Here is a 12,724-nt window from a genome sequence, read left to right as displayed (position 1 = left end):
AACTGCCAGACCCCCCCGGAACCCATATGACTCCATCGTGGAAATAGGCTAGCGCTGCCCCTCTCGGCTAGTGGAGATCATCTCAGCCCAGAGCCCCCCACAACGAGGGACCCAGGCTACTCCCTGGAGGCTCTCCTCCTCAGCAGCCTCCAAACATCTCCCCCTCGAGACAAAGTGGAAGTCTCCCGGGGATGCACCGCCTCCGGCCTCGCGCCGGCATTGTCGACACCTTTTTCCAATAAACCCAACACTGCCGCCGCCTCTCCACTTTCCACAAAATGGTACGGCTTTTTGTTAAGTTCAAAGGCAATGCCAAATGGAAAGGTCCACCGATACCGTATATTCCACGCATTCAACTTATCTGTGTCCCACAAAACCGCAGTTGTCGTTGCAGTGTGGCTGGTGCAATATCCTGGAACAGTCTACATTTAGCACCTTGAAAAGACACCACATCGAGGCGTCGCACCCTTTCGAGTAAGCGCTTTTTATCTTTAAAGAAACTCAGCTTCACCAATACATACCTTGGCCTCCTAGTTCCATTGGCGGGGCAGGCCCCCACTCTGTGCACCCTTTCGATCTGCACCTCGGGATGGTCATCACCTAAAAGTTGCAAGAAAAGGCCCACCATGAATGCTTCCAAGTCGGGACCCTCGCTATCCTCCTCCAGCCCCCTCACTCTGATGTTGTCTCACCGAGACCGATTTTCCAAGTCTTCACATTTAAGAAGCGATTGCTGGAGTTGCGATTGAAGTTGCGCAGCCTCCTGTTGCATCGGTTTAATTTGCTGTTTTAGCTCTTTGACCAGGGTTTCCAGGTCCAATGTGCGGGTCCCCACCGAATCCACGTCCCCCTGGAGAGAGGTAAGGCGGCCAGTAACATCCGACTGTAGCGCCTCCAGAACTGACCTCAAATCTGCCGTGAGCTCCTCTTGCAATTCCGCCTTATAGGTGCGGAGAGAGGCCAGGAGCTCATCCTTAGTGAGTCCCATGTTGCCAGGTCCCTGCGACACAGGAGCCTCCCCTTTGGCCAGCAAAAAAAAAGTCAGAGACCTTAGTAGATTGTGGTTTCCTCTGAGGCATAAGCGCCTAGCAGCTCACACTCCCCCCAAAGATCCCCAGGCCTATGATAAACACCATTCCTTCTGGAGAGGCCAGTCAAAGCCTGCCGGGACGAAGCTCTCACCATAAAAAAAAAAAAAAACACCTCATAAAAAAGAGAGCCAGTGGACAGGCATAAGCACCAATGTGCACCCATAAACATGACCAGCAGATCAATCCTCCAACTCCTGCACCTGGCAGGCCAGCCTCCAGAAATTTCCAGAAAAGTGGGCAGCATTCGCCATCTTGAGGTCAGGTATCAAGGACAGGCAGTCCCCAATGAAAAAAACAAACCAAAAAGAAAAAAAAAAGGCTTCATAGTCTCCTTAGTCCAGATGTCGGGGCCTGCCCGCTCCCCTCCCAAGGGACCATATGGTGGGGCACCCAGCCTGTCCAGCTGGGACCCCCCACTGTCACTCCGGGCCCAAACACCACCTTGGGCCTCCTCCGCACCACTCCTACAGCAGCTCCAGTGATCCCGAGCTGCAAAAGCGTCCGCATGCCGTCATTCACGCGGCCGCTCAGGAAGAAACTCAAAATAAGGGGGCTCCCCACCTCCAGCTGCACCGCCTCCGTCTGTGTTCCTACAGTCCACCCGGGGAGACCCCTCACCTCGCCGGGGACTCCCCCGTGTGCGCAGCCGTCAGATCTCCTTCACGGCCGAGACATGCTCCCGCCCGCCCGCTGGAATGTGGGCAATAATCTTTTTAGGGGAGCCCCCGCGGCGAGCCTGCCACGTTTCTGGGCTCACTGCATCACCAGGGGCTCGTGTGCTCCGCGGCTCCCCCCAGACACGCCAAAACCGGGGGTCGTTGGAGCAGGTGGTCGCGGAGCCTCCGGGCTCTACGTCCTGTCGGCCATGTTGGCTCGCCCCGCCTCCCTTCTTCCACTCTTTCTTCTGTTAGCTGAGGAGCCACCCACTCATGCTTAACAAATGCCTGACTAGCCAGGACTTCTTGTTGGTCAGGTTGGACTTTACCAGGGCCACTTTTGGAGTTCTCCCATACTAGAGCAGAATCTCCTTGGCTTGTTGGAACCTTGGCTAAAGGTTGTCCACCCTTCCTGCACTGTTTTCTTTTCTTTTTCTTCTGGGGCGTACTTGCAGTTACTGCAGGGGCAGCACCTCCAGAATCATTGGGAGAGGACTGCCACTGGACCAGCTCCTCTCCTGGACTCTGACTAACTTCTGGGTAGTCATTTCCAAGGAGACAATCAAGGGAGAGGTCTGTACTGACTACCACCCTTCTCCAGCTAAAAGTCCCACCCACTTCTAGGGGCACAAAAGCCACAGGCCTATCAGTGACCTTGTCTGGGCTAACTCTTACTCTGGCAGTCTCACCAGGGATGTACTGGTTTGAGAACACCAGCCTGTCATACATGATAGTGTGACTGGCACAGTGTCTCTCAGGGCAGTGGCTGGGATTCCTTTCACCAGTAGGTGGTGGACGTGTCTACTTCCCTCTGGAATCTCCAACTCACCTGTTGGGCCCTTTTTCCAGTTGAAGGCTATGACAATCTCCTCATCTGAGGAGTCATCCCAAATGGCTACACTGGTCACCCCTGGGAGTTTGCTAGGGGGGTTGTTTTTGGGACAAGAAGTGTCATTGGTGTGGTGCCCTGTCTATCTACAGTTTTGGCACCATGCCTTAGTGGCATCCCAGTTCTTACCTTGGTACCCACCTTTGTTTTGGGTTGTGTCTTGGGGCCCACCCACCTGGACAAGTTTTTGGGGGCCTATAGAGGACTCTTTTTCTTCATTTCTAGTGTCACCCACTTTCTCCTGGGGAGGCTTTGTAACCCCTTTCTTCTGGTCACCCCCAGTAGAAGGTTTGGTTACCCTAGTCTTGACCCCCTGGTCTGCCTTCTTTCCCAATTCTTGGGGAGAAATTGGACCTAGGTCTACCAGATATTGATGCAAATTTTCATTGAAGCAGTTACTTAAAATGTGTTCCTTCATAAACAAATTATAAAGTCCATTATAGTCCTGCACTTCATTTCCAGTCACCCAACCATCCAGTGTTTTCACTGAGTAGTCTACAAAATCAACCCAGGTGTGGCTTGACGTTTTCTGAGCCCCTCTGAACCTAATGCTATACTCCTCAGTTGAGAATCCAAAGCCCTCAATCAGGGTAGCCTTCATGAGGTCATAAGATTCTGCATCTTTACCAGAGAGTGTGAGGAGTCTATCCCAACACTTTCCAGTGAACATTTCCCAAAGGAGAGCTCCCCAGTGAGATCTGCTTACTTTTCAGGTTACACAAGCCCTCTCAAAAGCTGTGAACCACTTGGTGATGTCATCACCATCTTCATATTTAGTTATAATCCCTTTGGGGATTTTTAGGATGTCAATATTCTCTCTGACCCTATTTAAGTTGCTGCCACCATTGATGGGCCTTAAGCCCATCTCTTTTCTTTCCCTTTCTATGGCTAGCAGCTGCTTCTCCAAAGCCAATCTCTTGGCCATCCTGGCTAACAGGATGTCCTCTTCATTGAGGCTGTCCTCAATGCTGACAGAGGCACTGGACTCCCCTGTAGAAGAACCAGGCACTCTGACTATGATTTGTGGAGTCAGGGTTAGGGGAACCCTTTCTTCCCTATTTAGGACAGGAGGGGGGAGTTCTTCCTCCGGTTCACTAATTTCCCCATCTGAAGGAGTATCCTCCAACTCAGAGGGGTGGTCCCTTGTGAACTCTGCCAAGAGCTCCTGGAGCTTTACCTTGGTAGGGTTGGACCCAGTCTTTATCTTTTTTGTCTTTCAGGGAGACCTTAACTCTGACATCCCTAGAAGCAAGTAAGGTGTCTCACTGTCTCACCTGTCACCTGTGTGACTCATTATAATTCTAAAAGTTGGGATTACTTTTTTAAGAATCTAAAAACTACTTCTAGAACTTAAATCCAAACTTTTAAACTTCAAAAGAAATGTTAACAGGGACTTGCACAAGGCCCTAGCAGGACTTTAAACATTTTTGAAAAATAGTCAAATTGCAAAGATCAATTTCTAATGACAATTTTTGGAATTTTAGTCGTGTGACCAGGTATTGGCTGAGTAGTCCAGCAAATGCAAAGTCTTAGACCCCACCCCTGATCCACCAATGTAGGAAGTTGGCTCTGTATATACTATCAAAAGTGAGAGATAGCGTGCACGGAGTCCAAGGCAGTGGCGTAGCATGGGGGGTGCAGTGGGGGCCGGCCGCACCGGGCGCAACATCTGGGGGGGGGAGCGCTCGCACTCGCGAGTGCTAAAATCCACGGGTTAGGGGGCGCAAATTACTTGCCTTGCCCCGGGTGCTGACAACCCACGCTACGCCACTGGTCCAAGGGTTCCCCTTAGAGGTTGATAGTGGCAAAATTAGATAATACTAATGCTCTATTTTGTGGTAGTGTGGTGGAGCAGTAGGCTTATCAGAGGGTAGTGTTAAGCATTTGATGTACACATAGAGGCAACAAATGAGGAACACACACTCAAAGACTCAACTCCAGGCCAATAGGTTTTATATTGAAAAATATATTTTCTTAATTTATTTTAGAACCACAAGATTCAAGATTTGACGTAAGTACATAAAATGCAAGGTACTTCACACAGGTAAGTATAGAACTTTGATTTAAAACAGAACTACACACAGTTTTGGTTAAAATGGCAATAAGTTATTCTAAAAGTGGACACAGTGCAAAAACCAACAGTTCCTGGGGGAGGTAAGTTTGGTTAGGTTTCTCAGGTAAGTAAAGCACTTACACAGTCAGTCTCCTGGGCATAGGCAGCCCACCGTTGGGGGTTCAAGGCAAACCCAAAGCCATAGCACCAGCAACACAGGGCCGGTCAGGTGCAGAGGTCAAAGGAGGGCCCAAAACACATAGGTGCCTATGAAGAACAGGGGTGCTCTGGTTCTAGTCTGCTTACAGGTAAGTATCTGTGTCCTTGGGAGCAGACCAGGGGGGTTTGTAGAGCACTGGGGGGGCACACAAGCTCACAAAACACACCCTCAGTGGCACAGGGGCGGCCGGGTGCGGTGAGCAAAGTACGCTTCGGGTTTGCTATAGAAAGCAACGGAGGGACCCAGGGGTCACTTAGGCGATGCAGGCATGGCACAGGGGGGCTTCCTGGGCCAGCCACTGACTGGGCTAGGATGAAGTGCTTGGTCCAGGTGTCAGGTTCCTTTGTTAAAGGAAGTTACGGTCAGGAGGAGCCTCTGGATTCTCTCTGCAGGCTTCGCTGTGGGGGCACAGGGGGGTCGACTCAGGTTGTCCATGTCGTTGGATGCGCCTGGAGTCCTCTCTGCAGTGTTCGTTATCCTGGACCTGAGCCAGGGGCCGTCGGGTGCAGAGGGTGAAGACTCACGCTTCTGGCAGGAAGTGAGAGTCTCTTTAAAGTTGTTTCAAAGTTGCAAAGTTGTTGCAGTTTCTGAACAGTGCTGCTGTTCTCTGGAGTTTCTTGGTCCTTTAGGTGCAGGGCAGTCCTCTGAGTCCTCAGAGGTCGCTGGTCCCGCTGGATGCGTCGCTGTGCAAGTTCTTTGAGTCTGGAGACAGGCCGGTAGGGCTGGGGCCAAGTCAGTTGGTGTCTCCGTCGTCTCTGCGGGGGCTACCGTCCTGGAGAGTGGCTACACCCTCTTTGTGCCTCCTCCCTGAGGGGAGGGGGGCACATCCCTTTTCCTATAGGGGGAATCCTCCAAAACCAAGATTGAGGATTTCTAAAGGCAGGGGTCACCTCAGCTCAGGGCACCTTAGGGGCTGTCTTGACTGGTAGGTGACTCCTCCTTGTTTTTCTCATCATCTCTGGACTTGCAGCCAAAAGTGGGGACAGTGTCCAGGGGGCAGGCTTCTCAACTAGCTGGAGTGCCCTGTGGCATTGTAACACGAAGCCTGAGCCTTTGAGGCTCACTGCTAGGTGTTGCAGATCCTGCAGGGGGGAGGTGTTAAGCACCTCAACCCAGTGCAGGCTTTGTTTCTGGCCTCAGAGAGCACAAAGGCTCTCACCACATGGGTCAGAAACTCGTCTCAGTGGCAGGCTGGCACAGACCAGTCAGTCCTGCACTGAAGGATTGGGTAAAATAGAGGGGGCATCTCTAAGGTACCCTCTGTGTGCATTTTGTAATAAATCCAGCACTGGCATCAGTGTGCGTTTATTATTCTGACATGTTTGATACCAAACTCCACAGTATTCAGTGTAGCCATTATGGAGCTGTGGAGTTCATTTTGACAAACACCCAGACCATATACTTAAAATGGCCACCCTGTACTTGCAATGTCTAAGAATGGACTTAGACACTGTAGGGGCATAGTGCTCATGCAGCTATGCCCTCACCTGTGGTATAGTGCACCCTGCGTTAGGGCTGTAAGGCCTGCTAGAGGTGTGACTTAACTATGCCACAGGCAGTATTTTGTGTGCATGCCATCCTGAGGGGGATGCCATGTTGACTTTGCCTTTTTCTCCCCACCAACACACACAATCTGCAATGGCAGTGTGCATGTGTTAGGTGAGGGGTCCCTCAGGGTGGCACAACACCTGCTGCAGCCCTTAGGGACCTTCCCTGGTCACAGTGCCCTAGGTACCACTGGTACCTTTTACAAAGGACTTATCTGTGTGCCAGGGGTGTGCCAATTGTGGGAACAATGGTACATTTTTAGTGGAAGGACACTGGTGCTGGGGCCTGGTTAGCAGGGTCTCAGCACACTTCTCAGTAAAGTCAGCATCAGTATCAGCCAAAAAGTGGGGGGTAACTGCAACAGGGAGCCATTGTCCTACAATATGCTTACCTTCTCTCTGTGTGCTGCTTGCCCCACCTTAACTACCTGTCCCTCCCCCTTCGCTTCCACTTCACCCACCCCTTGATCTCTCTCCTCTGTTGCTACCTTATCCTTTGCAACCCAGAAATGTTAGTTTTGATTTAATTGTACTTTTTTAGACAGGCCAGCAGCTGTATTAACTGGTGGTCCTCTCCGCTTTAAATTGCTTTTGCGCCCCTCCATTGCCCACTCGCTCCTACCCACTCCTTTGTTCCTTCGCTTAGACTTGCTGTTCCATTGCTCCTCCACTTGTCGTGGTCAGTTAAATATTTTTTCAATTAAACCTCTTGATTGGGGCCCGACAGCTCTTGTTTGCGGCTGGATCACTCCACTGTCCAAAAGGCACCTTTTTGCCAGTTATATTTCATTTTTTTTGTTTACTGATCTAAGTTGCATGCACATATTTACAGCCTGATTTAGATTTTGGCTTCTTAGAGTGCATGTGTTTGGGAGTTCGCTCACTTATAGCTTCTTTTTCGCCCTGTCCGTGTTGTTGCTTGCCCCCACCCACTGTCTGTTATGTTGCTTCGGCCCTCCTGCTGTCAACATTTCTGTTTGTCCCTGCTGTCTATGTTGTTACCCGCTCCCACTCTCTGTGCTGTTGCTTGCCCCCACCCAGTGTGTTGTTGCTTGGTCCTAACCACCATCTGTGTTGTTGCCTGCTCCTCCCACAATCCTCCCGCTGTCTGTGTGTTGTCATCTAAACCCACATGCTGTCAGTGGTGTTGCTTGACCCTACCACTGTCCATGTTGTTGCTTGCCCCCACTGCTTTCTGAGTTGTTGTTTGCTTGTATCTGCTCTCCGTGTTATTTGCCCTCTCTCGCCATCCTCCTGCTGTCCATGCCTCTGCCTCCCTCCGCCCATGTTGCCTACCCCCCTTCCCTACATGTTGTGTTGCTTTCCTCTGCCCCTACCTCTGTCTTGCATCGCTCCCTCCTTGTTGACCTCCCTCTTTCCATGTGTGGTGCCACTCACCCCTGTCCTCCCTCCTGCCCTGCAATATACAAAAAAAAGCAATATGGTACAGGCACCGCTGTCCGCGTCGCTGCACTTTTTTCATATAGACGTTGTATGTGTGGCCCCCCACACTCTTATTCCCTCAGTGTTGCCTCTTACCCTGCCATCTTTCCCGCCCCACTAGCTATAATAAAGCAGTGTGACACAGCCAGCCCTGGTCACGTTATACAGCTATTTTTTACATTTGGTATTTAGGGTAGCTGCCTATTGGCTTTAACGTGGAGTCAGACATTGCAGTTGAGACATTGCAGATGAGCTGTGTTTTTCCAAGCTCTGTTTCTCCACATGGTAGACCAAGCTGTGTTTTTCAAAGAGAGCATATATTTGGTGCTTTCCTTTCTGCTCAGCCTTGGGAAGAGGAGAGGCTTAGGAGATCTGGCCAATCTCCAATGGCTTGTTTTATTTTCCCAGTTCTGAGAGGAAGGGGCCAAGCTTTTTTACGGTGGCCCTGGGCAGCAGCGAGGGGAGATCTTCAAGGACTTCAGTCAGGAGTGAACATCAGCTGCCTGGCTCCCGTTTGGGTGGAAAGTCTCTTTCTCGCAGTTGAACAGGAGTCATCAACTTGAAGATAGGAGAAAGATGACAAGCAGTGATAGGCCCTAAGGTGATGCAATTTTGACTTTTATTCTTTGCTTTGAAGTTATGCTATAATGTAATCACATGTAGTTGCTGTGTGCATTGCAATTGAGAAGTACTTTGATAAATTTTGCTATCATTGCTGCAACTACTTTTAAACTTGTGCTTCCAACCTACTAGCCAGTAAATGACGTAAATCCCAATTTGCATCGAAAATTAACGCTTGGGTCAAGGCAGCCATTTAAGGACATGTGGGCTCTTTTACATGGTGGGAGACCATGGAAGAAGTCCAAAGGTGCCCTTCCCTGCACCCAGGGACACCCCCTGCCACCCTAGCCCACCCCTGGAGGACACCCATGGATGGGGGGACCCACCCATGGTGAGTGCAGGTAAGTATAATTTTTTTTAGAGTGGCATGGGGGGGCCTAACATGAGCCCCCCTTCATGCCACTGTGCCCAATGGCCATGCCCAGGGGAAAGAAGTCCCCTTGGTATGGCCATTAGGCAGGGGGGCATGACTCCTGTCTTTCCTAAGACAGGAGTCATTTCCATAGGGTTTGTGTGTCAAAAAATGGCGCTAGTCAGGTTAGCGCCAATATTTTTTACTCTAATCTGACTTGTACCATTCTTTGGTGCACAACCCTCAGTCTTCCCTTTGCCTCCGCTGCCCAGTTAGAGTCATTTATTTTGACGCAAACCAGGCCGCAGCGCCGGCTAACATCATTCCATAAATAAGCCTCCCGGCAGGCGCGTTGGAATGGCGTTAGCTGGCGGTAAACTTTTTGACGCAAATCTGCCCTGGCGCTGATTTGCGTCAAAAAGTATAAATATGGGCCTAAGAGAGACTAAACATAGTGATTGTGCATCTCGAAAACCCAAGTTCTCCAGAAACAGTCAACAAGTGGTGTCCTTTTTGGAGGTTGGATCATCTGCTCATGAGGAGTCTGTGAAAACTGGACTTTACCAATAGTCATAAGGAGCTGGTGATTTGAGTATGTGTACTGGTTATATGGATCAATACCTTGTAACTCGGTAAGGCACATAAGTAGAAGGTAACTCGTTTATTCAAGTTCAGCACAACAGGCCCAGCAAGTCCCCTCTGCTCAGCAACTGCCTGCACTCTGCCTCTCGAATCCACAATCTTGTATCCAGTGGAGAAGCCTCCAGTTGCTAAGGCACAGTTGCTTAGATATAGCACATCTCCTCTTTTCATTAATAAACTGAATACATTTACTTCATTCTAAAAACACTAAGCTAGAACATATATAAATAAAAAAACTTCTCATGCACATAAATAGTTGTTTTTCCCAAAATGGTTTTGTTTTGATCAGTAAAACCTTGTTGTTTTTCACTTCTGGCACAGTATTAGGTTTACAGACAATTTCACTATGTTCCCTTAGCCAAATATTGTGTTCCAGGTCATTACTCAAAGTTACCATCTGAGTATTCCACTTTTTACCATCATCCAACCACATGTTGTTACCTACTACCCTCTTGATCTGCTTAGGCTTGGACCATTTGGACAGTCCTGACTTTTGATTACCTGTTTGAAAAGTCCTTACCCAATCACCTCTTACAAATTTGTGTGTGTATTGTTTTATGATTTGCCATTGCGTTTATGCGCATATTTTTCTTAATATTTCTTTACTCTTTGTTTAATATCTTGTTTTCTAACATCATTCTTGTTTGATTTGTTCATCCACGCAGGTGTCACTTTGGTGCTAACTGGTCTGCCTTTTAATATATTGAATGGGGCTTCTTTTGTGGCTATGTGTGATGTGTTGCAATAACTCCACAACATTTCCTTAACTGCATTCTTGCACTCTTTCCCACACTCATCGGCCAGTTGCACACATTCTTTCAACACAGTTGAATCTCTCAACAAGACCATTTTCTCTAGGATGATAGACTGCTGTTCTGTGATGTTATGTTCCAGTCTCTTTCATATATATCACAAATTCATGTACTGTAAATTGAGGTCCATTGTCGGTGACTATACACTCAGGATATCCCTCTCTCCAGAACACTTCACAAAAATCTATTATGTTGCAAGCCCTTATTTCTCTCATGAAGGCTATTTTAGGCCATTTTTAAAAGTAATCCACTAACATAATGGCTTATTTATTTTCTATTCCTCTCGCACCGAATGGTCCACAAATGTCCATCGCTACTCTCTGCCATGGTTTTTCTGGCAGTTTGGTGGACATGATTGAGGATTTCTGTGACCTGTGGGATTTGTCGCTACACATACATGCCACACAATTCTGAACATACCTTTCTATCTCTTTGTCCATACCAACCACCAAAAGTCAATGAGGGCTCTCCTCTCCATACTAGACATGCAGCTGTGCCCTCCATGCTGTAATTCTAACAATCTGGTTCTCAAACCCAAGGGTACCACCAACCTTCCACATCATCTGTAAATTGTATTTATTACTGGCAACTCTGACCACATCATTCTGCCCTCGCTATACTCCTTTCTCATCCACTCCACCTGACCTGTGGTACTGGACAAACATGTCAATAATTGTTTCATGACATCATCCTCCAAAATTGCTTGCTCCTATCTTATTTCATTTATGGCTCCACCACATGATTAATTGATACTGGCAACCAACCATTCTTCACCATCCTCAATTTCTTTGTCCTTATATTGCATTTGCAACGGTAATCGGACGAAACAGTCTGCATTTATGTTCTTACTCTCTGGGACAAACGTAAGTACAAAGTTATATTCTTGTAAATGGCATAGCCACTTTCCTGTCCTTGGCATTGCTCTACCTGCTCTGTTAGTGGTGAACATATCAACAGCTTATGATCGGTTATCTATTCAAGATTGGTTCCCCACATATATGTTTTAAAATAACTTGCACCCCACCAGCATGCCAGTGCTTCTCTCTCTATGACTGAGTATGTAGCTTCTGCCTGCTTAAGTGTTCATGAGGCAAACACTACAACTTGCTCCTGTCCACCTTTCCTCTGCATTAATACTGCCCCCAAACCAGAGACACTAGCATCAACTACTACAATAATTCAATCACATGATTTGAATGGTTTTAATGTTACAGCCCTTATAATCTCCATTTTAATTTCTTTGAATGCTTGTTGACATTCACATGTTTTTTCAAATTTCACTACTTGTTTCATCAATTTTCTTAAAACTTGTACTTTATCAACAAAATGTTGCACAAACTTTGAATTTTTGAATAATACTCAGCAAGACAGAGAAAAGAGCGCAATTGCTCCTTGTCAGATGGTGATGGCGCACATTCTATAGCTTCAAATACATTTTGTATGGTTTCACTCCTTACCCAGACAATGTGTGTCCCAAATCATCTATTTGCATGACTCCTAGCTTGCATATAGCTACATTCACAGTCCACCCCGCTTCTTGCACTTTCTGTAGCACAAAATTCAGAATGCCATCGTGACTTTCCATTCCTGCGCCCCAAACTAAAATATCTTCTTGGAAAACTACTACATTTGAAATGCATTTGAGAAACTGCAGATGGTAAGCCAAATGGCACACATATAAATTCAAATGCACCCTCAGGTGTTATAAATAATGTGAGATGTCTAGATTCAGAAGGCAACAGGATTTGGTGTTATGCATTAGATAGATCTATTGAAGAAAAATACTTAGCATTCTTACTACCAGAGATCATTTCATTTATATGTGGTAATGTGTGGCAGTCAACCCAAAGGTTACAAATGAGATCTCTTAAATCAACACACTTGCGCAATTTACCATTAGATTTACATGCTAAAACAATAGGACTGAGCCATTCAAGTGACAACATTTTTGTTCTAGCATTCGCATCAAGAGTTTTTTAATTCTATTAAGGACACAGAGGCGAGGATTATGCTTCTCTTTCTATGCTTTTATTTAACAGCAGCCAATGAAAATGATCCTAAACAAAAATCTACATTTCCTAAAGTCTCTATATCACGTGATGACCATAGAGGAGGACTCCTATAAAGTGCAGCCTCACGGAGATCAACTCCTCTTTCTTTGCTAAAACAATCGCAACAGATATAACAGTTCCTGTCTTAAACATGAATCTTGAAAACTCCTATCAAGGAACAACATGGAGTACCAGCAGAAGAAAATCTCATCCATCCGGGAAACTGATAATGAAAGAACGACGTGAGAAATTACTTCTGTTCATTTCCTAGAAAAAGAGAAAAAAACGGACCATAAAAACTGAACATCATGAAATGATCCTTAAACATACTACCAATGAGGGTGGGA

Source organism: Pleurodeles waltl, chromosome 9, assembly GCF_031143425.1.
Source record: "Pleurodeles waltl isolate 20211129_DDA chromosome 9, aPleWal1.hap1.20221129, whole genome shotgun sequence".
NCBI classification, from domain to species: domain Eukaryota; kingdom Metazoa; phylum Chordata; class Amphibia; order Caudata; family Salamandridae; genus Pleurodeles; species Pleurodeles waltl.
This window is presented reverse-complemented; position numbering follows the sequence as displayed.